This window comes from Acomys minous (assembly GCF_964271855.1).
Source record: "Acomys minous genome assembly, chromosome: 3".
Taxonomy (NCBI): domain Eukaryota; kingdom Metazoa; phylum Chordata; class Mammalia; order Rodentia; family Muridae; genus Acomys; species Acomys minous.
The window spans coordinates 107,440,369-107,467,337 of record NC_140485.1 but is presented as its reverse complement, the minus strand read 5'-3'; the positions used below and the strand labels follow the sequence as shown (position 1 = coordinate 107,467,337).

General features: G+C 41.2%; 1 protein-coding gene across 3 annotated transcripts in view; it reads right to left on the bottom strand.

Moving 5' to 3' along the window:
• PKIB (cAMP-dependent protein kinase inhibitor beta) overlaps positions 1–8,062 on the bottom strand; it is a 99,101-nt gene extending 91,039 nt beyond the window's left edge. The window contains exon 1 of one of the 3 annotated variants that reach the window (XM_084777254.1): positions 7,843–8,062. The gene's annotated coding sequence lies outside the window, so the exon portion shown is untranslated. The other 2 variants (XM_084777252.1, XM_084777253.1) reach the window with 2 other exon arrangements.
• Between the last annotated feature and the right edge of the window lie 18,907 nt (positions 8,063–26,969).

The following is a 26,969-nucleotide window of genomic DNA, read 5'->3' as shown; positions in this document are numbered from 1 at the left end:
TATAGAAAATTGTTATAATACTTAAAGCATGGCTAATGATTCAAACATCTCCATTCACAACAGACATGAAGGGTTATCTCAAAGAAGGGTGGAAAAGAAATGTCTTAGACTTAAGGAAAAGTGTCAGTCCACAGCTTTAAAGGGAAAGTGAAAGCAAGCGCTTTAAAAATAATAATAATAATTTCTACTTTCAAAATCAGGGGTCTTTAAATCAAACCAGAACCCCAAACAATGGCTTATAAAGGTCAAACAAGTTCTGCTAGGATTTATTAGATGCTTAACATCCTTTACACATACCCTATTTTAGAGAGCTGCCCGGGGTCTACTGTGTGGGGAAACTGTTCCTCGCTTTCTTTGAAACCTTTTCCCATTCTTCCCAATGCAAAGGAACGAAAGCCAAGCAAGGCTCACCCTCTAACCAGTAAAGACATGTCTAATTTCCCTATTGTTTACTACCGTACTGGACCCGGAGATAACTGGTCTACAGCAGTGCTGTGGGAGAGTGACCCGGAAGGCTACAGCAGATGCACCGCCATCATTATCACTCTACTTTCTCTGTGGCCATCTTTATAACTGCCACTACGAATGCCAGCTGAGTGTGTACCACAGCTAGACTTTTTAAATGTCCAGTATGATTGATGAGCTGTCCCTTTCGATTCAGTTCCATTTCCAGGGAACCAAGGATTTAGATTTATGCACCAAACAGCCTCTGGTGCTTTCTTTAAAGGATTGGAGAAGGGCTAAGGAGATGCCTCAGTGGGTAAAATGCTGAGCAAGAATTATAAGACCCACGTTTAGGTCTCCAACACTCCCGTGAAATCATGGAGCTGTGTGAATCTGCAATCCCTCTACACAGGCCAGAGATAGACCTATCCCAGTGGCTCCCTGGCCAGCTAACCTAGCAGAAATGGCAATCTCCAAGGACAGCAAGAGACGCTGCCTCAAAGGACAGAAAGGAAAATAATAAAGGCAGGCATTTCCATCAACCTCTGTTCTCTACCTGCACACGAATGGGTGAGTGTACATAATACCCACACACACATTATACACACTCGTGTGTGAATAACGAACTGAACAAATACTCTTCATTTATTCAGCTAGAAGATGCAGCCAAAATACCAGCTCCATAAGCTGAAAAATAAAGGAGGCGCTTGAACGTATGTAGTCTGAGGCCTGGGCAAAGAGTAGTTTCCCTTTCCTTAACACGGCCATTTCCATGGACAATGTATAATAGCCAGTCTCTCTCAAGCATCCTTTACAGGTCAAGGAGCACACAGTCTGTTTGCGACTCCCACTTTTGCCCTTATTATAAGTGCTCTCCTTTGGAAAAACGGTCCCAAGACTTATCTTTCCTAGACTCACAGCCTCTCCCACAAATGGGTTCTTCAAACACTGAGTGAAAATGAATCTGACTATGCAGCTCAAGACACCAACTTTCTCCACCGTCACCTCAACACTGTGACATAGCTGTCTCCTTGCCTCCTCTGCGCTCCTCCTCACAATCACAAAGCCGTTCATCTTACTGTTCTTCTTGTCAAATCAAAAGCTGTTTTAACCTCTCTCCTGCTGTTACTCTTACAACTATGACCTGTGGCTCCATAGACATCCTAAAGCTCTGCCCGCACTTGTTGCTCTAACAAGTCTCTTCTCAGCTTTTCCTGGGCTTCCCAGGGCACATTCTAACCTTCTATTTCTGTGCATTCTTACCAGAGGGGATCTCAGCATACACTCTCTCCTACATATCAATACCAACTAAATGCTTATCTCCTGAGCGTCTATACAAAGGCCTCATATATCTCGTCTCTGATTTATCTTTTGCACCTAAGATAGGCTCCTATTTTCGTATAAGGCCACATTCTGAGGTTCCGAGAAGGATGAAAACAATGAAGGAGACGTAACCCAGGATGCTCATCGAGCATTGTCAAATTGCCACACCTACAAACTGTGCCGGCTTGCAATCGCACACCAAGAACCTGAGATGCGTTCTGTCCTTACCTAACTCAGCTGTCCCCAGGCTGGCCATTTTCATTTTCAGGCTCCGGTATTTCCGGCATCAGAATATTATCTAGCCTTCTTCATTTGAATGACTTAGTTGTCAGAAATATCTGCTTTAAAGTGCCACACAGTCTGTACCTACCTATGACTTGTAAGAGTGGAAAACCTCTATAACTTCCTGCTCCCCAGGATGTGTGAAAAGGCTCAAATGAGTTGGTTTTTATTTTCTGTCTAACTTGTCACTCCTGTGCACAGTTCTTCTTCTGTCCCTCATCACACAGAATGGTGACAGACATCCTCCTTCAAGGACAGAGGAACTGAGAGGCAACGCGGTTTCGCCTTTTGTAACTTCTTCTTTGGGTTTGATAGACGCCTTACAAACCTTCAGATTGTAACAAAAATTCATCATGTCTCTAATGTGGCTGTTTTATTAGATTTGAAAGACCTTTTGGGAAAGGCAGGCAAAGGGGTCTTATTTCATCATTTTGAGTTTAGTATTACACTTTGCTCCAGAGGCTCCACAATAAAAGTGCTTATTTTCATTTTAAAAAATAATAAAGTAATAACTAGTTTTTGGGAAGGTTTCAAGATAGGGTTTAGTAATGTAGATGGTTGAGCTGTAAACTGTTCCTATTTACACATGTGTGTACATGGAAACAGAGAGAGAGAGAGACAGAGAAGTTGAGAAAGACTTTTCTCCTTTTCTCCTTTCTCTCTTTTCTCTTTTCTCCTTGAGGTATGTAAGCTCGGTGCATAAAAATTAATACAGAAATAAGCAACTGTGTGATGGTTAGGTTACAGGCATGCAGAGGACGGGTGTGGGACTCCTTTTCTTCTGTGCTTTTATTTCTAAGGCTGTCAGAAATAGACTCTGGGCCTCGGTTTCTCCTTTTACGTCATTCTCCAAATGATCCCCCTCACAGAAATGATGCTTGCTTTCATGAGCAGAGCAAATGTTAGGACTTCTAAGGAAGTGGGAGTGGATGGGGAGGGTCCTAGGAGGATTTTCTACCTGCCCATCCAGCACATAAGTGTCAACCATGTCCTGACTCCACACTGTTTGAAGCATCTCTCTTCCCTTGGCCCTCTTTCCTGCCCAAAAATTCCTGTTTCTAATTAATCCAGGATTCTAGATGAGATTGCTGTTTCCTGTTCAGGAACAGACACAAATCTCAATCCACTTCAGTCTTATCTCAACATCTCATAACCTTCTTCTCCCCCAAAAGACAAAAAAATAAATAAATAAAACCAAAAACAATACACACACACACACACACACACACACACACACACACACACACACACACACAAAACAAAGCAAAACCAAAAACCCATCTCCTAGACACTGTCATATTAAGACTCTGAGTGACCAAGGGGCACAAATCCTCATTTTCTATAATGTCCACAGCAGTAGCCCTACCTGGGCAGATGCACAGAGAGCTGGGGGGAAAAAAATGCTTCTCTCATTTGAGTAAAAAGTAGAAACTCTGTTTCATTTCTCAAAATCAGTTCTACTTCTAGAAAGAAGAAAAATAATAACCCCTTTTGGTTTTGCAGGTATACACAGGAGTGTGGCCTAGAACTTTCCTTGTGAAATATCAGTAACTCACAATGACACAGAACAGCTATATACAAAGTATATGGTACTGTGGGAGATGAACAGGATTTAGAAAAACATGTACCAGTAGGGAAGGTTTTAAAAGGAAGGCTTCAATCTTGAGTTTATTCTTAATATGTGATTTTTGTAGATTTAATTACTGAGTCTAGGAGCCTTAGATTTTCCCACCTGCACCAGGAGAGGATTAGTTACCATTTGCATGATGTTTCAGTTAAGGAGGCTTGGAGGCATTTTGTTGGTGGTGGTGGGTGGTGGTGGTGTTTGTTTGTTTGCTTGTTTTTTGTTTTTCCAGACAGGGTTTCTCTGTGTAGCCTTGGCTATCCTGGACTCACTTTGTAGATGAGGCTTGCCTTGAACTCACAGAGATCCACCTGCCTCTGCCTCCCAAGTGCTGGGATTAAAAGTGTGCACCACCACCACCCAGCCAGAGGCTTCTTTTATTGTAGATCCCATTGACTATTTTGATATTCAGAAAGGAATCTTATTTTTCCCTTAGCAGAAACTCTTGCACTAAAAGAATGGAAAGCAACCAAATTTAGTGTCAAGGCACACAAAACTGAGTGTTATCAACATCTGAAAGTACAAATTTCAAATAGATTTCTTTCTCGTTTTAAATACAAATTCAGTCTTGATTAAGCCTCCTGGTTCGCTTTCATTTGCCTAAAATAAATCTTTGAACAAGAAATATTAGTGGAAAATGTAACCTTTTTTTTTTCAGAGTAGTTTGATATACTTGAACTTTAACTTGTCTGTCTGTCTATCTATCCATCAATCATTTATCATCTATTTATCTCTCATTCACTCACACACCAGATACACACACACACACACACACACACACACACACACACACACACACACACATTTGATCCCCTAGAACTTTCTACATTTTTGTACATATAAAACTTTTACTGAAACTCATGCTGTTAAATGAATGAGTTCCATAAAAGAGAGATATAAACCAAGAAATGTCATGGTTTAACATCTACCAAAAAGAAATTAAAATATGAGCTCACAAAGACTTATACACGTGAATGTTCTTAGCATTGAGGTTCATAATAAACCAAATTGACAATAATGCAGAGCCAGGAAGATTGGCTCAGTGGATAAAAAGCATTTGTCTCCAAGCCTGAACATGGGAGTTTGGTCCTTGGACCCAAAGGTAGAAGAAATGAATTAACTTCCCCAGGTTGTCCTCCAACCTTCCTAATCATGTTGTGGCACACTTGGACACACACACACACACACACTATAAATAAATATGTTGTTAAAAGCATTCCTGCTACCATATACGGGACCAAGAACTTGATGCTGAGTAGGTCATAGGCCCCAGAAGAGAACCTGCTACTGTTATTGTTCTGAAAGGATATAGTATTAGACCAACACTTAAAGGCTTATGACCCATAGACAAGTGCGTCTCTCAACCCTCCTCGTAGAAGCTCCATTTTGCTGTAGGAGGTGATTAACTCCCACAACTAATCCACAGGTGGAGAATAAGAGACTTTGAGTTCTCAGCACTTAGAAAGACATATGTATCACACCCTCTCCTCTCAAGGATCAGAGATAAATCACTAAAGAGGATTGGAAATACTGTAAGAGCCAGAGCCAGCAGTGCCTATATTGAAGCAGTATTTTCTGGATATAACAAAATAGTTGCACATAATCTTATAGTGCCTGTGACTACAGGCACAAGACCTTTACAAGATCAAACCTTAATGCCCCAGCATGAATGGGGAGCTGGTCACGAAGTCTTACCCCTAGCTGTAAAGGTATTGGCAACTGATGATGGGAGAAAGGAATCGGTTTTTTAAAGAGATATGTGCCCTGAAGGCTACCCATGCTTCACTGTATGGTCTCACAGCCATGCATATGCAGGCAGCATTAAGTGGGCTCAGTGAGTTTGAAAAAGAAAGAAAGAAAGAAAACATCAAATTGGGAGGGAATAATGGATGGAAGGAAAGAAAATTGGAGGTGAAGTAAAAGGGAGTTGGACTCAATCCAACCACGTTATATGGATTTATAATCTTCTCAAATAACATATGGCTATATAATTAAAACTAAAATGTCCAAATGCACATCAACTGAAAAATGGACAAGATACTGTATGTTCTCACAATGGAAAATTACTCAGCAGTGAAAAAGGAATAAAACAGAGATGCATACTACTATGCAGCTTCACAGCAAAATCATATGGTGAACGAAGCCAGAAACCAAACACATAGTTTAAAAAAAAAATAAGCCTGAAAAGTAGGCGCAGAATTTCCTGGAAGGGAATAGAAGGCTACAAATAGGCACAGTGGACCTTACAAGCTGTTGAAGATTAAAACCGGATATAATAATTACTATGCATCTTGGTGGAAGTTCTAAAAATCATTGATAGATGGCTTTCTAAAAATCCTTTGCCACCAGGTTTAACCCTAGCACTTGGGAGGCAGAGGCAAGAGGATTGCTTTGAGTTCAAGGCCAGCCTGGTCTACACAGTGAGTCCAGGAAAGCCAAGGATACACAGAGAAACTCAGTCTCGAAAAACAACAACAACAACAACAAAGCAAAGAAAAAATCCTTACCCTTTAAAGAGGGTAAAATTTATGATGTATAAATTTGTAGTCTATAGCTCAATGATTTTACTTTTTAAATCTGTAATGTAAACGGCATAGGAATTTAAATAATTGTAAGGCTGTTAGAAAAATAAGTGGACCCATCATTAACTTAAACATATGCTCACTTTGACTAAAGAGGACGGGGAAATTCTTTAACAAGAACGGAATTTGGCACTTCCTAAAATATTCTAGATTGAGTAATCCGCTCGCCCCGCCCCGCCCTGCCCCATCCCACCCTCCCCACCCTCACCTGTGATACTTTGGTGAAGTCATAGAAAAAAACTTAATGAATTACTAAAACTATTCTGTGAGCCTTTCTCTCCCCAAAATTAGACTTTCGTTTAAAATTAAATCAGTTGGGCTTGTCAAATGCTTCTTTTGGAAAATAAACTCCCTCGAGACAGTGTCAGTTGACGGACAGAGTGATCAGTGTCTGGCGGTCACAAGACGCAGTGTTTTGGAGGTGCAATATTTGGCGTCACAGAGTTGTGGTCACCAGTTTTCATTTAGTAAGGCAAACTCTGAGCTTTCTGAGTATTAAATTTAAGGAATTAAAAAAAAAAAACATCAGTAAGGAGGAGGTAGAGATATCCTGTGAAGCGGATAGACAGATTTTTTTGTTTAAGGTTATGGTATACAGAGAGAAAACAACCCTCAAGAGTAGTTCTAACCCAATATTTTTTCAGTACGCAACCACCGATGAGAGTGTTTCATTTTGGTTTGCCTTTCCTGACTGATCATGTGTCTAAGTGGAGCCATCAGCATCCTATCCACCTGCTGGTCCGGCAGAGTCCAGCTGCTAACTCCACTGTTTGCTTTAACTGCTACCCTTGGGTCCAGCACCTGCTCCTCAGGGCGCTTTCCTGATTCAGGAATGCACTCTGATAGCATCTCTCAGACGGAATGCCACTATCTCCTCAGCTGCGCTTAAGAAGGAAATTGAGTTGTGGGATCTGAGACGTCCATAAGACTGGGTCACCCTTCCCAGAAGGCACCTTCAAGAAACTCCCAAAAGGCTGTAGTACCAGCAGCCAGGACCAGCCTTGACTGGGACTGGGGTTCCTTCTGCCTCTCAGGGACCACCTGACACTTGAGTCCCTCCTCCTTAATCAGCTAGAGTCCTAGCAGCAGGGAGAGTCTGAAATAGCTCCAGGGCGACCAGGTGGTGGTCATTGGTTACCTCACAGGCATAGTTTATCAAGGAATGGGAGGAAACCGGTAAGGTGAGGTGACTTGGCTAATGTCACAGCTCTGGACGCTTAGGGCGGGTTGGAACTCAGACCTCTAAGGCTCTGGTGGCCCTTTGAGCCAGCCAGGCGCTAGGAAAACGAGGCCGAAGGAAAACGACGTGGCGTTGATGGCGCGACCAGAGAAAGGCTCAGCAAGTTACAAACAGAGATTCCATTTACAGCACCAAAGCAGGCAAAAGCCAATGAGCAGACCTACCAGGCGCACCTGGTTCAGGTAGAAGGACTGAATCTGCTCTGAATCCCCCCGCCGGGTGTTCAGACAGAAAAACGGCAAAGTTGCACTTACATTTTCGCCCGCTCAGTCTCCCAGACTCCCGAGTCCTTTCCCTCCATCCTCCCTCTCTAGCTACACCCCGCTCGCAGTCTACCCCGTACGTACCAGCTGTGCGCAGGAGATGCGGGCGGCGCTGGGCCAGGTCTCTCGCGGTGCCTCCTGCCGGCGTCTCTGCGGCACCGAGCTGCGACGCGGCTGGAGCTTGCCGCCGCCTCTGCTGTGGGACCCGGTGGCGTCTGGGCGCTAGGTTGAGGCGGTGGCGGCAATGAGCGGGGCGGAGGGAGCGGCTCGGTCCCGCCCCCGGGAGCAGGGCTCCGCTCGGCAGGACCTGCCCTGCTAGCAGCACCGGCCACCGCGGAGCCCCAGGGGACAAGTGCAACAGTGGCTCTTCCCAGCTTCCTAAGGGAAAAGCTCTCAGTATGCACGTTTACAGAGAACCTGAGTCAGTCAGCTCCCTCTGGATTCGGTTAAGAATTTGCTGGGGAAAACTGCGGGAAGGTCGCGCCTCTCCTGCTGTCTGTCTGGGTGCTGTTATCCCTCTCTTGGATTGGTGTGCCTTTCCAGGGCTTGGGGTCCTGGTGACAGGAGGTGCACTTTATCTAAGAAGGGATGTTTGGAGAAAGTACTTCTGTTTGCACCTGGAAGCTGAGTGTTCCCGTTTATTCGCGAATTCTTTTACCACATTGGAGTCTCACGCTGTGCAGAGCAGTGTGTGTGTGTGTGTGTGTGTGTGTGTGTGTGTGTGTGTGTGTGTGTAATGAAAAGCAGAAATCAATGTCTATCAAGCTTCCCTTTTAGACTGTCAGTCTAAGGAAAATAAAGTTCTTACTATTAAGCTGTTGTTATGCCCTTTAAAAGTTGTAGGGAAGAGAAGAAGATGTTAAGAAAATTAAGGAGACGCCTCTTTGCTTCTGGAGGAGGTGGCCTCTTCTAGAAGTACCAAGGGCCTTTGATGTCTAGCATCCCTCACCAGCATTGCAAGTCTTCTCAGCTCCATTATCCTGCATCTGGCTTGCAGAAACTCCAGGTCTCAGATACCACTTCCCCAGCTACTGTTTCTGTAAGTGGCCTCACTTACAGAAAGACTGTAACACATTAAAATATAAGCGGGTAAAAACTTCACTTTAGTATCTACAGAGTATGCATGAAGTAATGTCTCTATTTGCAGATAACAGACTGGAACTCAACAAAGTTATGTCAGATGCATGAGGTGAAAAAGGAAAATCCAAACCTTGGCCTGTGAGATGACTCAAAGGGGGAAGATGCTCACTGCCAAAGCTAGTGGGCTGAGCTTGATTTCCAGGACCTGAATGGTAGAAGGAGAAAAACAACTCCCATAAACTGTAATCTGCCTGACACACGTACCCCGTGCACATGTGTGTATTCACCAGTAAAAATGTATAACTTTGATTTTAAAAGTTAAGAGAGGGCTGAAGAGATGACTCCACAGTACAGAGCTCTTGCTGCGCTTGCAGAGGACCAGCACTGCATTCCCAGCGCTTTTGTTGTACTTGGCAACTGGCTGAAACTCCAGTCCAAAGGTTTTGTCACCCTCTTGTGGTCTCCAAGACACTACTTGCATTTGATACACAAATATATTTACAGGCAAAACACATATGACATCAAATAAAAATAAATAAATCTCATTTTGAAAGAGCCCAGCTTATTTTAAAACTCATGTCTTTCTGCCTTCAGAATCGATGGCAGGTTTAAATTACATCCTGGTAACGTGATGTGAGTTTTCTAAATGTTGGGATAAGTACTTCCCTCCCCCCCAAAAAAAAACATTTACATAGTCACAATGTATCCATAAAAGAGATCAAGCACTGTTCTGTCATAAACATAGCTTGAAAATGACTATTTGGCACAGTTCTGAGTCCCAATATTAGTCCACAGTGTAATACATGTGCTATGTAGTTATTCTAAAGCTAATTCCACTAGGGATCTGTGATGGAGTGTGAAGGCAAAATATCTGAACTTATGAGCTATTATATGAAAATAACCAAAGTTTTATAATTGGGCAACTGTAGTCCTTATACTCACAATTTGTTTTTGTTTTTAAAAACCTGTATTTAGAAACAAATTTGATTTTAAAAACTAGTCCCTAATGATAAGCCTTTAAATTTTTTTAAAAAAATAAAGCACTTCATACTTAAAATTATCTGAAGGTAAATCTCATGATATGGTGTCCTCAACACCTAAGAAATCCACAAAAATAGATGCTTAGAGAATTTTTTTTCTTTAATACTGTACTATATTGCTTATTTATTTACCATAAGTAATACAGTGCCACAACATGTATGTGTAGGTCAGGGGATAACTTTTAGAATTTAGGTTTCTTCTTCAATGATGGGGGTCCTGAGACAGGTCCTTATTTAATGAGTAGTTTTTAAATGACCAAACAGACTTTTTTGTTTGCTTTTATGTGCAGCGACTTAAAAAAAGAAAAAAAAACAGCATTTGTAAAATGCTCTTGTCTACTTAGAGAAGATGGAAGATTTTCTGTGCCCTCTTATGTCTAAATGATGCCAATGCCACCATGTGGACAGCTTGAAGGTCTGCAGCAACTGCCACTGGACAGTTCAAGTCCACGAATTGAAGGTAATAGTATTTCCCCATGACCGCCTTAAATTGTGTTAGATGGTGACTGTAAACACAGAAAGCTCAATTCGGCTTCTAGTTGTATCAAGAGATGTGGTGGAGAGATGGTGGAGAGACAGTTGGGAAGTGTGGGTGCTGGGTCTTAAGGCAGATGAAGGAAGGGGACGTGCAGTAAAGTGAAGACAAGATAGAAAATAGGTGAAGGTGAAAGTTGAGAAAGAAGAGAAGCTAAAGCATTGGGATCTCCCTCAAATTACACAGACAAGAAAACAAAGGCCGTACTTAGAAGGTTGGGTGGCATTTGCAGAAGTTTGCCCGGAAGAGTGATGGCGTAATCTATGGAGAACCTGTGGTAAGACCGGCAGACTATGGCAGTGACCAAGAAGATGCAGAGTAAGGTATCCACATAGGCACTACCGACAACGGTGCCTGTGCGTGTATGATTAGATCGTGGTGTGAGAGACATCCCCGGATGTAGAGGAAAGATCTGGAGTTGATGGGACACTGCAGCTAAGGGAGAAAGTGCACATCCAGAGAGGGAGAACCCAAATGGGTGACAGACCATCATAAGAGGTGGCTAGCAGTTCAATACCAGAGAGGGACGACGGGGAAGGATGTGTGAAGCATGAAGCAGCATGAAACTTCTGCCACTTATAATATTATGATAGGAGATTTCGTTTTAATGGGGCATTAAGATGTTCAAGGAGAAGGGTTGTGCAAGGTCTCAAATGCATTCTGGGTTCTGTGCTGTCTGGGGCAGTGCTGTCTGAGATCTGAGTGGAAGTTGGGAGCAGTAACCAACAACCCACTCTGTGGTTCTGCAAGCATTTTCGCTTCCTAGGGCTGCCATAACAAATTGTTAAAACCTCATTCATTTAAACCAGCATATTTGACAGGATATCTCTGTCTCTGTCTCTGTCTGTCTGTCTGTCTGTCTGTCTCTCTCTCTCTCTCTCTCTCTCTCTCTCTCTCTCTCTCTCTCTCCCCCCCCCCGGGGGAAAAGCCTCTCTTTTGTCACCTCTTCTGGTTTTCAATCATAAGCCACCCTTGATGCAGATTGGCTTGTAATGCATGTTATTTTCTCTCTGCCCCTCTCATCATGTTTCCCCAGATTTCTCCTCTACTGTCCACATCCTGCACTTACGGAAGGACACTTGTAAGGCCCAGTCTGTTATGCTCAGGTGATTTCATCTAGACACACATACCTTACTTCAATATTAAAACAGTGGCTCTCAACCTTCCTAATGTTGAGACCCTTCAATACAGTTCCTCAAGTTATGGTGACCCCCCCCCCAACCAAAAATTATTTTCCCTGCTACTTCATAACTGTAATTTTGCTACTGTTATGAATAGAAATGTAAATATCTGTGCTTTGCAATGGTCTTAGGTCACCCCTGTGAAAGAGTGGTTGAGAACCACTGCCTTAAAAGCTCTTTTAAAAGGAGATCGCATTCATAAGCACCAGGGTCTAAGATTTGAATGCAATGCTTTTAGTGCAGTATACACGAATCTGCCAAGGCCATGGGAATAGGCAGGCGGGATGGTACTGCCAACTGAGAGATTTTCAGATCTATTTGGCAAGCTGAGATATCATAGACATCTGATAAGCACATGAGGCTTAGCGATGCTTCTGAAGTATTTAGAACATTATATTCAGTATAAATAAAATTCTGAAGGTAAAACTTCCCAGAGTGATGTCACGTCTATGAAGTAGTGACTTGTCATTAGAAACAAAAGCCCCAAGACAAGGAAACCTATACCTAGGAGACAACCAAGTCCAGGTGCTGATAATTGAGAAAATGGGATTCTGTGGTCCTCTTTTTCACCACCCTCCGTTAGAGAGTACTGGTGTAGCTCCCTGGTGCTTAAAGATAGCCTATGGGAGGGTCATATTCCATCTATCCCTTAAAACATAAACTGAAAGGGGCCAGAGTAGTATTCTTATACCTTTCTGACATTGGCATCAAGGTTGAAATAGTTTCATAAGCTGTCTCCATGTAGGAGACGTCTTAAGCATCCTTCAGAAGGGAGAAGGAACTACTTAAAACAGTGTTAGCCATGCTCCTTTCCCCTCTGGCTGGCAGACACTCAAAGAAGCATTCAAGTAGCTGCCAGGGCCTAATGGAGCCATCCTCAAAAAGCAAAATGCCCGGGTTCGTTCTCTTTGTTAAAGGTAAATAATTAGAAATTCCAACAAAGTTCCCACACCTCATTTGCTCAATGGTGACAGTAACAGATTTCAAGGCGGTTTTAAGAGGGTTGTTTTGGAGCAGATTAGAAGATCCTTCATTGGGAGAGGCCTGAAAGGAAGTGACCCTGAAACCAAGTTTGAAAAATGTAATGCCCTGAAGCACAAAAGGTAGAGTAAACCACCATTGTTGAAAGAGTAGGCTGAGCCTTCTAAAAGGGAGGGGGGGGGGTCTCTGAGGAGTCACAGAGATTTCAGAGGCCAAAGGCTACCTTCTTGAAAACTTGTTTGGGAACTTTCTAAAACGTAAACTTAACAGTGTCATTAAAGGATTTAGTTGGATCTGGGTTGACTTTTGCTGTTTCCAACTTTTCCCACGTGATGCAAAAGTTTAAAAAGCATAAAATTAACATTATCCCATAACTCCAAGACACACAACAAGAGCGTGGAGGTCAGAGGACAACCTGTGGGACTTGGGTCTCTCCTCCACTGTGTGGGCTCTAGGGATCAGACTACCAAGCTTCACAGCAAGGCCTCTGCACAGTGAGGCATCTCACTGCCCCAGCGAGTGTCTCCCCTCTAGCTCTGAGTTTGTCAAAGCCAGTCCTCTTAGTTAAATCTTTGTGATCTTCTCTCCTGCATCCAAAATATCCCCCTGTGAGTCATCAGTAGCTTTGGGCACACATGACTTATTTGGGGTCAGTTGTACGGAAGTGAAGAGGAGGAAGTGATACTTCAGAATAGAACTTTAGGGAGGTGACAATGTCTGAGAAGAAATTTAAGCATTACTCTGCTATCTGAGATGGCACCTTCATCTGCAAATGGGACTTTTGCATTGCTAAGTAATCAATGCGCATAAGACAAACTGTTTCCCCCAACTGTGTAGAGGTAGAGAAAGGAAAGAAACATTCGAAATGGAAGGAGAGGGGATGGCTATAAAACAACCACCTGAAGAGGCTGCAGAATCCCAGAGAGGCTTTCATTTTAAATATTGATTGTAAGAAAAGGGGTCACAGAAATTTCAGAAAACAAGTCATTTTTCTCAATACTTCAAAGAAGCTTCTATACTTTATTCCATTTGGAAAATGCACTTTCATTTATTTTTTTTTTAAACAAATGCCAGGACTTTGTATTTTCTAGTGACGTTATTTTGCTATGATGTCTTTGCTATAGGTATTTTCATGTTCTCTACATGAGGGCCATTGTGTGAGTCAGCTTCCTGCAACTGTCACAAATACGCGCGCGAGAAAAAAAAATTTTTGAAAGGAAGGAGCGATTCTTTTGACTCATGGTTTCGCAAGTCTTCCTGAATATTTTCTTGACGCTATGCTTTGAGCCTACAGTGCTTACAGTGCCTCGTGGCAGGAGAGCACGTGGTGGTCCGCTTACCCCCATGGCAAATTGGAAACAATGAGAGACACAGAGAGAGTGCTCCTGTCTCAAGAACTGCCTCAACAACACGTCCCCAGTGACCTAGTTTCCATCCTCTAAAGGTTTCAGCCTTTCCAAATAACGCTGCAGGCTGGTGAGCAAGCTTTTAGTGCTCATACCTTTAGGGACGTACAAGCTGCACACCATAACACTCATTGAGCTTTGCAGACTGGAAACCTTTCGGTCACATATTTGTATAGTTTTACTTCCCTTCCTGAATGACTCCAGCTTTGTCATCTCAGAGTAAGATGTGCTTGTGACCCCCCACCCCCACCCACGACAACTGAAGCAGATTGCAGATGCTACATTCATTTTGTGTCTTTTTTCTCTGCGTGTTTTAATTTCTGTACTTTTGTTAGCCTGCTTTGAAGCTCACTGGTATTTTTCTGGGCAGCACTTAATCCACTGATAGTACTGTACACTGCATTTTTTAATCTCAGATGCTGCCGTTTTCAGCTTTAGAAGCATCATCTTTTTTAATTTTTATTTTTTTTCATATCTCAGTTGGGTCCACTTCACGTCCTTACTCTTCCTTCTACTTTCATTAGCATATAACTTAACACAATAATTTCTCTGATGTCTGCCGCTGTCGGTTACTTTTTCTCGTCAATCCCGGTCAGATTTTACAGCTTTATTGCAAGCCTGACAATTTTTATGGATTGTAAGTTTTTTTAAAAATCTCATTAGGTAGGTGGAGAATATTTTTATTTTCAAGTTTTAATATTCTTGAAATTAATATTTGATCCTATTTTATGGCAAGAGTTTAGTGTTTTGAAGGTTTGTGTTGGGTTCTGTGAGGTATGGGTTAGAAGGAAGTCATATGCCTCTAAGGCTTGCTTTGCTCACATACTGAAGTAATAACTTTCTATCTTTTGGTCCCTGTCTATCTCCGATTCTTCTCACTTCTCCTTCCTCCCTGCCCCACTTCTTTTGATACAGGATGAATGTGTTCACTACGTGGCTCAGGCAGGCCTCAGACTCACCCTTTTCCCACCTCAATCTCGGAGCACTGGTGTTAGAGGCATACCCATCTCTTAAAATATAAGGTTTTCCATTTTTTCCTGGCATGAAGGTGAACTGTTTCCACAACTGCTATTCATTCCCCAGGTATGACTAATCAGGCGACTAAGCCCCAATCCTGAGTAGTTGTCTCGTGTGAAGACACAGATTATACTGAACTAAAGATTTGTGAAGGTTTTCTATAGATTTCAAGTTCTTTCCCATACAGACCCATTTGCTAGAGAACTCCACCCTATGAAATGATCAACTCCACCTCGTCAACTCTGGGAGAGGACTGGGCTTGGCTTGAGATCTTCTCTCTGCCCTATGGCTTAGACATTCACTTTACACAGCGCTCTGAGACCCTAGTATGAACCTTACTCATTCCTTCTTGCCCACAGTTCACTATTCTGAGATGCCTTGCTGACGTGCAACATCTGAGGAACATCCCAGTTACCTTCTTTGATAATTTTCCAAGGCAAAGGGGTACATCTGGTGCCAATTACTACCTCTTGAGTGGAGCAAATGACCTATAGTCTTTTTAAATTTTTGGTTTTTGTAGTTTTGTGTGTTTTATAGAAAGCTTTTTTTTTTCACATTAAGACATTTAGTAACAACTCACTGTATACAGTGCACTCAATAAGTGATTCAGACTGAGCAAAATAAAACATAAAGGCAAAAAAAGGACTTGATTGCATTTTTCTCAGAGGAATTTAATCTGGAGAATTTTGTCGATGACATAATTCTGAGATAAAGAGTTCTATTCTTAACTTTGTGTGCACTTCTGTGGTCTTAACTCTTTATGTCTAGACTTTTATATAAGACGGCAATTGATATTGACATTCTACCTAAATTATATAGAATTTTCATGTAAAATATGAGTAAAGGAAGTTTTAACAAGGATTATAATTAAATTCTAACTATATTATGAATATTATCTGTTTATAAATTGTTAACAATCAGTACAGGGCTCATTTCAAAGTGTAATTTCAAACATAATTGATAAAGTCACCATCAAGAGCCACATTGAAGTCAAGGAGAGGAACAAATATAAAATACTTCTCAGTTCAGTGTTAATAATCTAAACTTTATCATTAAACTAATGACCAACAGATTTTTATTAAGGAATAGCCCATTCTCATAAAATATTTCTACAATATTTATTTATAAAAACTATATAAATTTATGTTGTTTAAAAAATAAAAGTATATAAAGCCAATTATTTTTTCACTATGACCTTGGTTTATATATAGCTATCTGGGCAGAGGCCAATAAAATATGCAGTTTTATAAAGGGTTGAGGAGAAATTATGAAATAGGAAGCGATAAATCGGGGAGCATAGTAGCAAAGAAAAACTGACAGGGTTAAATAACACTAAATGCTTTCCCAAAAAAGTCACAAGAAAACCTACTACTGTAGGATCTTCCTAAAATATATCTGTACACATAAATAAAGAACACAAAATGAATCCCTGTCATGAGGCTACAATGTCTCCAGTAGACGCCATACACTAGTAAATAAAAGGCCCACTCCTGGGAATGAGTTACGTCTTCTGAAGCTGTTGGTCAGTGAGGTCCCAAAGATCCCCAGTCATCAAAAGCTGTTGCCAACATTCCCTCTAAACCCTCCACAACTCGATAATAAGACCCCATAGCTGACTATATACTTGAGTCATAGAACTTGCTCAAGTAAAGCGGGTTCTGACCTGGAAGCTTCATCCTTACTGCTCAGCTTTAATAATGCTGGAAGGTGCTTTGCTGCTGCTAGAGAGTGGAAAGCATCACACATACATGACTGTGAGCTTTGAGAATAGTAATAATTACTGGCCTAACAAGACATGCCAATGGTACAATAGTAACATGAACATTGTGGGCATAACCAACCACTATGTGATTGGATTTATTGTTCAGTTCTGTAGATGAAACCCATACACGGAACTACTATCATTCAAGAACATAGGAGTAGAAAGGTCATAGGCACCAAATGAGAACCTATTATGATTACAATTATTCTGCTATATGGGCATAATATTAAACCAACCGCCGCTATGACATTATGACACTCATAGATTAAGACATCTCTTGACTCTCATCAGAGAAACCTCCGTTTATACTAAATGATGGTCAACACAGAGACCCACAGCTAGCCAACATCCAGAGAATAAGAGTCTGCAGATGGCCCTAATGAGATTATATATGCCACATCCCTTTCCCTTAAAAGCTCAGGGAAATCTGCAGAAGAGGGAGCAGAAAATCTGTGAGATCTGGAGGCAGGTAGGTTATCTCAAAGGGAACTATCATCCAGACACAAAAGGGCAGCTAAATATACGAACTCACAGCTGTAACAGCATGAACAAGACCTGCTGAGCCCAAGCCAGACAAATGCACAGCACACAAAGGAGAGCTGGGCACGATGCTCCATACCTGGCTGAGGAATGATCAGCAATTGTCAGCTGCTGGGAACTGGGCTGGTTTTCTTTAGAGTGTAGCTGCTGATAAGCCAACCTGCTCCAGTGCAGGACCATATCCAAGAATACTTGAGCAGCACAAACAGGCCTGATTGGGGTGGGTGGGGGTAGGCACACAAAACTAGGAGGGAAGGAGAAGTGGGGTGAATATTGGAAGAGTTGGAGAAAGGAGGAAAAGATTCATTGTACAAAATTCTCAAAGAACTAGTAAAGAGATTTTTAAATCCATAATGTAAGTTGCAGGGATACACATTAGCATGGCTTTTCATTACTGGGCCCTTTACATCAGTGTTTACATCTATGAAAGTTCTGTATAATGTGGTACTGGCACAGCAATAGGCTGGTGGATCAATGGACTCGAATCAAAGACCCAGAAATGAGCCCACACACATATGGTCACTTGATTTTTTTACAAATCTATTCAATGGAAAAAGGATAGCATCTTCAGAAAATAGTGCTGTCTAACTGGATGTCTACATGTAGAAAAATGCAATTAGACCCATATTTGTCACCATGCACAAAACTCAAGTCCAAGTGGATTAAAGACCTCAACATGAAACCAGAGACACTAAATTGGTTAGAAGAAAAAGTGGGGAAGAGCCTGGAGCACACTGGCACAGGAGACAACTTCCTGAACAGAACACCAACAGCCCAGGCCTTAAGGTCAACAATTAATAAATGGGACCTCATGAGGCTGAGAAGTGTCTCTAAGGCAGGAGACACTGTCAACAGAACAAAGTGACAGCCTACAAACTGGCAAAAGATCTTCACCAACCCTACATCTGATAAACACGCAGCACACAAAGGAGAGCTGGGCATGATGCTCCACACCTGGCTGAGAAACGATCAGTAATTGTTAGCTTCTGGGAACTGGGCTGGTTTTCTTTTGAGTGTAGCTGCTGATAAGCCGACCTGCTCCAGTGCAGGACCATATCCAAGAATACTTGAGCAGCACAAACAGGCCTGATTGGGGTGGGTGGGGGTAGGCACACAAAACTGGGAGAGAAGGAGAAGTGAGAGTCTATATCCAAAATATATAAAGAAATTCAACACCACTAAACCAAATAACCCAACTAAGAAATGGAGCTCAGAACTAAACAGAGAATTCTCAACAGAAGAATAGCGAATGGCTGAGAAACACTTAAAGAAATGCTCAACGTCTTTAGTCATCAGAGAAATGCAAATCAAAACAACTCTGAGATTCCGTCTTACACCTATCAGAATGGCCAAAATTAAAAATTCAAGTGACACCACATGCTGGCGAGGATGTGGAGAAAGAGGAACACTCCTTCATTGCTGGTGGGATGCTAACTTGTACAACCACTTAGGAATTCTATCTAGTGCTTTCTTAGAAAACTGGGAATAGGGCTTCCTCAAGACCCAGCTATTACACTCCTTGGAATATACCCAGAAGATGCTCCACCACACAAGGATATATGCTTAACCATGTTCATAGTAGCCTTATTCATAATAGCCAGAACCTGGAAACAGCCTAAATGTCCTTCAGTTGAAGAATGGATAAAGAAACTGTGATATTTTTACACTATGGAATACTACTCAGCTATTAAAAACAAGGAAAGCCCGAAATTTGTGAACAAATCAATGGGTCTAGAGATGGTCATACTGAGCGAGTTAACCCAGAAGCAGAAAGATTGACATGGTATATACTCACTTATAATTGGGCACTAGCCCAAAAGGCATGTCCCATGAAAGTCTTCACTTACCAGGAGACTGGGATAGATGTGAGACATCCTGCTGAGACTCTAGGTAAGAGAAATATAGGAGATGGGAAAATAGAAGGACCCAGAGGGTCCTAGAAACCTACAAGAAGAGCATCATGATGGGTGGATCGGGGCCCAAGGGGTTCTGCTCAAACTATTGCACTAACCAAAGACAAAACAATAGTAAACATTGAACTCCTACTCTGATCTACCCAGTACACAGGACATTCTCCACAGTTATGTAGAGAGCAGGGACTGACTTTGACATGAACTTTGGTGCCCCATATTTGACCACCTCCCCTTGGTGGGGAGACCTGATGGCATTCAAAGAAAGAATAAGCAGGCTAACAAGACGAGATGTGATGGCCTATGACCATATAGTGGGGGAGGATGTCCCCATCAGTCACAGACCTAGGGGAGGGGAATAGGGTGAAAGTGGGAGGGAGGGATGAATGGGAGGATACAAGTGATGGGATGATAACTGAGTTGTAATCTGAATAAATTAATAAAATAAAAATAAAATAAAATAAACCAAACCAAACCAAAGATCCATAGATAAAGTGATCTCCAAACACTCATGGGTTCAAATCTAGAATATTAGCCATACCTGAGCCTAAGTCTTAGAGTGGTGCACAGTGTGGTTCCATGAGCTCTCTGAAGTAAAATTGAATTGTTAGGAACATAAAACTGTGGACCCATCCTAGAATTCACAAACGTCAGTTGACACTTAATGAAATTACCAACAAATTGTGTCATTTTAAATTAGAGAGGCCCTGTTGTACAGGCATCCTAAAGTAAGTAGTTAACCTCCTGAGGCTTCACTGTGGATAAACTGTACTTGCCTTCCTCTAAGGAAGAAAATTCCTTTCATCACTGGACAGTAATCCTAGGATTCAAGTTAATCCGATTTCTGGCATGGCAAATGCAATTCATAAAACAATGTCTCAGAAGAGCAAGACAGACTATATGGGGAAAAAAACACTAAAAAATATAAGAGTCCTTCTCTTCTGAAAATGAGCCCCAGATTCTTTGAATGTGAATCTTGAGGGTACTTAGTTTTAGAGTAATACAACAATAACTCTGTCATCATTCTATAAAATGATTAGAATTCTGCAGAATTCACTTGAGCCTATAGTTTACAATAAGACCAGTTTTCAATCCACCTCATTGGAGTTTCAATCAAGTTACTTAAAAACTTATCATCTTTAAATTTTTTAAGTCGTAATAATGGAAATTTGGGTTAAAAAGTAATGCTGGAGGCTATTTAGTCAATCCATTTAATCATTTAGTCTAAAGTTATTTAGTCATGCCATTAAAAGGAAATTAGCAGCAATAAAGTTATAGAGATCAAAAGCTATCTTTGATGCCAGATGTCAAAATATTTGTTATCGGACAAGATCAGATATATTTTTAAAAAATCATTAGTTTAAATTCATTATTTTTAATGTAAAAAAAAACAAGTGAAGTAAATATGTAAGTATAAAACCTTAGCTCTGTTTGTCGAGGTTGAACATTAAATTTGGTAAAGTCACAAATTTGATTCTTCAATAAAGTGCAAAAAAAAAAAAAAAAGGAAATTGTTGATAAAACCAAGCAAGCAACAAAACAGGCTACCCACCAAGCGAACATTTGTAAAACTATTTTTAGAACGCCAGCAGGGGATATAAAGAAGAGTTCGTGCAGCTGCTTGAAATCTCATATATAGAAGCTCAGTTTGATCTAAACATTCATCCCAAGAAAGATGTGGAAATTTGTTTTATAGTCAGTCTACCGTGACTGGTTCTTGAATATGGTGGTTTGAGTAAGGATGGCCCTCGTTGGCTCTTATATTTGAATGCTTGATCGCCAGTTGACGAAACTGTTTGAAAGGTTTTAGAGACTTAGTTTTGTTGAAGGGTTAGGGTTAGGTTGCAAAACTCTGCCCCATTCTCAATTAGCTCTCCCTGCCTCATCCTTGCGGACCAAGATGTAAGCAAGCTCTTAGTTACTGTTTCAGCGCATGCCTGCCGCCTATTGCTCTACTGTCGTGCTCGGGCCATGGTGGTCATGGGCTCTAACTCTCTGAAACCGTCAATCCCAGGGAAATCCTTCTATAACTTTCCCTGGTCACCGTGTCTAATCACAGCTATAAAAGCTAAGACACTGAATAGAGTCTAACATATAGTGAAAATTCCAGGACTGCTGAATGGAGGGAAACTGCTAATAGCGACAGTGTGGTTTAAATGCTTTAAAGAAAGCAGAGCAGGCTACGGGAATGTTGGATGTTAACTACTGCATTAACAACTAGCTTTAATGAGTTCAGTCTATGAGGGGTGATTAGCAAAAGATGGTGAGCAAACGCTTTCTTTCCTTCCTTCATTATTCTTTTTATTTACCTCTGGACCACTAAAATATCTTTTGAATTTACCTTCCTGCCGCCACTCTGAGACTCCCACCCATTCACCACCAAGATACGTGAATTAGATTCAACATTTTCTTGTCTTATAAGGGAAGCAATAGAAAATAGTCTCGCTGCAATTAACACACAAAAGCAATACCATCTAGAAGCCCTCATTTATCCAAAGGAAAGTCACGCACTCATAAATGGTTTCCCTAGCCTGGCAATGTGTCTGTATGCATTGTGGGCATGTAGGCATATGGTTGGGAGTGCTGACATGACAAAAATCAGATGAAAATGAGACCTTGCTAACTACAGAATTATTCAGCATGGAGAATCTGGAACTGCGCTAGGATTTCCTTCCTGAGAGACAAACTTAAAAAGTAGGAAAACCATCATTGCATAGAAGGCTAAGATCAATGTGTTTTGGGGTGTTTGTTTGTTTATTTGTTTTAAAGTTCACAAAATATACTTATTACAAGCAAGGGTGGTTCTAAAAGAAACACCAATATATGGAATAATTTAACACTGGCAGATGTTTTTCACACTCTTAAATATCTCATATCTATTTTTTTCCTCCATCTTTGTCAATAGAAATAAAGGTGCATAGAAGGCCTGTGGAGGACCCACTACACAGCCCCACTGCCTCCTTTACCTCCAGCCTCCCCCTGCATGCCCTCTGTCTCTCCTTGACTCCTTGGCCAAACTAGACCAGAAAAGATTTCTGATAGGTCTATCATCTAAAACTTGAAATACTTGCTCTGGAGATTAAACTCTCATCCCGTTGGTGTCTTACATTCACCAGATTAACTACTAATGCAAGGTTATCACATTACCTTCCGTCCGCACCTTATAATTCCCCTAGAGACAAAAAGTAACCCCTCAGCTTCCTGAACTCTCAGGGAGCCAGTGACTGTCCATCAGTACCTCACTATGGCACCATCGAAACGGTCCGTGCAATGTACAGTGTTGTAAACTGAAGCACAAACAGGTACAGTATCTACCCAAGATCTTAACAACTAGGTAATCAAATGATGATGTTTCAAAGCTTCTGTGTGCAGCATGCTGACCCCTGTGATCTTCCCCAGTCAGCATCCCCCTCTTCATGGCCTTCCCCAAAGAAGAGGAGAATAAGACAAGGCAGAAGAAGAAGAAGAAGAAGAAGAAGAAGAAGAAGAAGAAGAAGAAGAGGAGGAGGAGGAGGAGGAGGAGGAGGAGGAGGAGGAGGAGGAGGAGGAGAAAGAAAAAGAAAAATAAAAGAAATAAAAGAGAAAAAGAAAGAAGGAAGGAAGGAAAGAAAGAAAGAATTCCAGGATGAAGGGAAGAAGGAAACCAAGTCCATCTTATGTTGCCCATACACTCTCTGGAGCACAGTGATTTTTTTTATTTACACAACCAAGAACCAAATACAGTGGGCTAGGCCCTCCCATGTTAATTATTAGCTAAGAAAATATCCCACTGACCAATTGGATAAAGTCAATGTCTCAATCAAGGATCACTCCTGCCAAATGACTCTAATCGGTATTAAGTTCACAAAAACTAACCAGCACAGTCCCCAAAATATGATAACACTTTTTTAAACAACAAAAAAGATATGAAGTTAAGAGAGGGACTTGTTGAAGAAGAGGTTTAGCTTAATGAGGAAGAAGGTGAGAGAGGGCTGTAGGTGAACATATCCAAAATACATGTGAGTGTGAAAACATCAAATGATCAAAGTAAGTTTAAAATACAGCTAGAAATATATCATAGAAATACAGTGATACAAAATTGTTATAATACATGAATTGCCACACAAGCCACTGAGCTCCAATCTCAATGAGATACTGATGGCTTATTAAAATGCCACACCCAAAGATTGACCATGGCCAGGGACACAGTGGACTCAGGAGCCAAACTGTGACATTGGTCTGCTTCTAAGGCAGGCTTTTTATAAGAAAAACCATAACCCAGTAACAACCAGGTAACCAGGTGGGAAGAAGGAGGGAGGGCAGCATTACATCATTTTAATTAGCTAAACACAAGAAGACTCTATTTTGTTCTGAGCACAATGTATCCAGGTAGCTAGACAAAGCATTTTAAGATTATTGACTAGGATATAGGCTTGGGGACTTTCCAGTTTCCCACCATTCTGGGAGAAGGGAACATAGAAGGGTGTTTCGGTTTTAACTCTAATAGAACATACATATGTCTTTAACTCAGGCAGAACATAAATTCATCATCTATTGGTTTATTCTAAGCAGCAAGTATTGAACTATCCTGGTCTTGGGCATGTAGGACCTGAGAATTTCAGTTTAATTTCATCTTATGAACAAAATGGAGATTTGGAGGCAAAATGGTGGTTTGGAGGCAAAATGGCTTCTGATAGACTAAAGGCAACTGCAGGTGTTATCAGAGGAGATCAGCTATGCTAAGAAGTAAAGCAGGTCTCAACAGAGAGACTGTAGAGTTTAAGCAGGTTACAACAACAAAATGAAAAACCATATTTCAGTACCAAGACTGTATCTAACAATTAGAACACAAATAGAGGTTATTCTAACTAACTGCAAACCTACGCTTCTCTGTCCAACTCTCTGAGCCTTAGAATCTCTGTCCCTAACTATCTTTTTAGCTGGCTGAGAATTCAAATCTATGAATTACATTAATTTGCTTGGTCTTCATGGTCATTGCCATTTTTAGCTCAATAGATCATTGTTTACTCGTAGACAGTCTACCCACACAAGGTAAAGAATGACTCATCCGCTGACTGGATAATTGTAAGCATGATTTCACACAAACCCTTTATCAATTTGGTTGTTAATTCCATTCAGAGCGCACTGGTCATGCCGCAGGTATTGTGCTAGCTGCTAGGGGCATGACTAGGATCACCATAAGAAAGACGCCACCTTCTCATGGCAGCTCAGCTACATTCTCAAATCTCAAAACCAGTGCTGTCTTTAAGTGTGTCATCTAGTTATGTATTTTACAAAGACTTAGCACGGCTAACATACCAGGGAAGCCATAAGAGCTCTAAAACCATTCAAAATGTCCATTCCCAGCCAGGTGGTGGTGGCTCAGGCATTTAATCCCAGTACCCGGGAGGCAGAGGCAGGCAGATTTCTGGGAGTTTGAGGCCAGCCTGGTCTACAGAGTGAATTCCAGGACAGCCTAAGTTGTTAATAATAATAATAATTAATAATAATAATAATAAATTGATAAATAAAATTTAAAATGGCTATTCCAATAGTTCAAGAAAACATACTTCACAATGTAAATTTTAGCAACAAACTCGAAATTAAGAAGCTGGGTTTCTGGTATACTTTGATTAATTTGCAGTGTTTGCTTGCATAATTTAATTATATCTCCGGGGAGATGACTTTCACTGGTATGAGGAACACAGGGAGCACACACGATCTGAAGCCCCATTCTGCTTGAGCTAGGGAAGCAGTTGGCACACATAGCCAGGCAGCCAGTTCCAGAGGCAGGTGAAGGGAAAGAAGCTCAATGGCTCAGTGACGCTTCCTGCTCTCGGCACCTTGCCTGCTACACAGGGTAAACATGCTTCCACTGACCAGACATGTTTTAAGTAGGACATTTGATATAGCTAATATTTTGGTACCAGGAGAACTCACTTAGCTGCAACCTCCTACTTTATTTTCCTAGTAGATTGAGGCCACTTTCATGCCTATAAAAAGTAAATAAATAACAGTGCAGTTTAATCTTTCTTTGGTTGTATTCACTACTAAACTTATTCACTCAAGTCCCTCTGCCACAAAGTGAACAAGACTGGTTGTCTTTAAACCTAATTTTGCATCTTTCTTGTAAACATGGATTGCAAAAACCCAAAAATCCCAATAGAAAAACAGTGATTGTCAGAAATTTTTGTTGTCTAGGCTACTACTTGTCTCTGTTTCTATGTCACAGACTTTTGCCTGCCAAAACCCAAACTTCAATCTACAACAGCCTCAAGATAAACCTGCAGTCTCGCCAAAATCAGGGAATTTTCATATCTACAGTCTGTGAATAACAGGCTTCTGACGTCCTCCTATACTGCTTAGTTAATTCCTTTATGCAAAACCAGCACTGGATAGAATTCTATGGTACATGAGTTAATCTATCTTTCCTCATAACATGCAACAGACACATCACCTTTGTGCTAGTACAATTAAATTTTGCTTATAGACATAAATTTTTACTTTCTCATTTGATATCCTCATGAGATTAGAACAAATTATACTATTTGGGGAAATATGAAAAAATAAGATGGAGAAAATGCCCTGAAATGTTATGCACACTTGATCATTCAACACTTTTCACACTCCTCCATTTATTTTTTTTTCATGCCTCCATTTCTAAATATACTTTTTCTTCTGATTTCTTGCTCATGTTTTAATGAAACCTTTTCACCCTTACTGCCAACATTTAAATAGCTGTTTGCCTGGCAGACGATCTGTGTAAATGCTGTGTAACCTCCTCCAGGTAAAATTAGGTTATCTCAGCCTCCATGAACATAAACAACACCTTCCACAGTTCCTCTGTGGCCTCCCGATTTAGAACCTCCTGCTCTGCCGACACTAACGTCTAACTTTACAGCTCCCGGTGCAAATGAAACTGCCAAAAGAGGTACAGCCGGTCAGCAGAAAGTCAGACAAGCCTAATAATTGGCTGTCTGCACTACTCGCCTTGCCTTCAGATGTGCCCATGAAACTGTGTCCATGAAACTGTGCCCATGAAACTGTTCAGCTATGTACTTCTCATGTTAGAAACAGGAAGTTAAAGGCTGTAAAAACAAACTAATACAGAAAAGCTTGGTGAGAGTCTATATATCATAACTTACTGTTGGTGTTTATTTTTGCCTAAAAGAAAAGTAAAAGGACACATAAGGGGGTGTGTGTGTATATGTGTCTCTGTGTGTGTGTGTGTATGTGTGTGTGTGTGTATGTGTGTGTTTAGTGTTTAGATGCATTCTCTTTTCTCATTTTTTTGGGGGGTGGTGGTAGGTTTTGGGTTTTCAAGACAAGGTTTCTCTGTGTAATATCCCTGACTGACCTGGAACTCGATTTGTAGACCAGGCTAGCCTCAAACTCACAGAAGATCTGTCTGCCTCTGCCTCTGTCTCTGCCTCTGCCTCTGTCTCCTTGAATCCTGGGATTAAAGGCATGTGCCACCATGCCCAACTAGATGTATTTTCTTAAAAACAAATGGCTAATAAGAAAACGGACTCTGAGCATTTAACATATTAGCACCAAAGTTTTAACACAACAACCTGGGAAGCAGATTAGAACACACACACACACACACACACACACACACACACACACCACACACAAAATTACCGTGGAGAACCATTTCTGAGTAAATGGATTCTACAAGATAAATTATGAATCTGGACTTTAATGTTTCTGATTGCTTGTAATCCATGTACTATGGAAATGTGAGCACATTCTAACTCAATGTTCAGTGTATGAATAC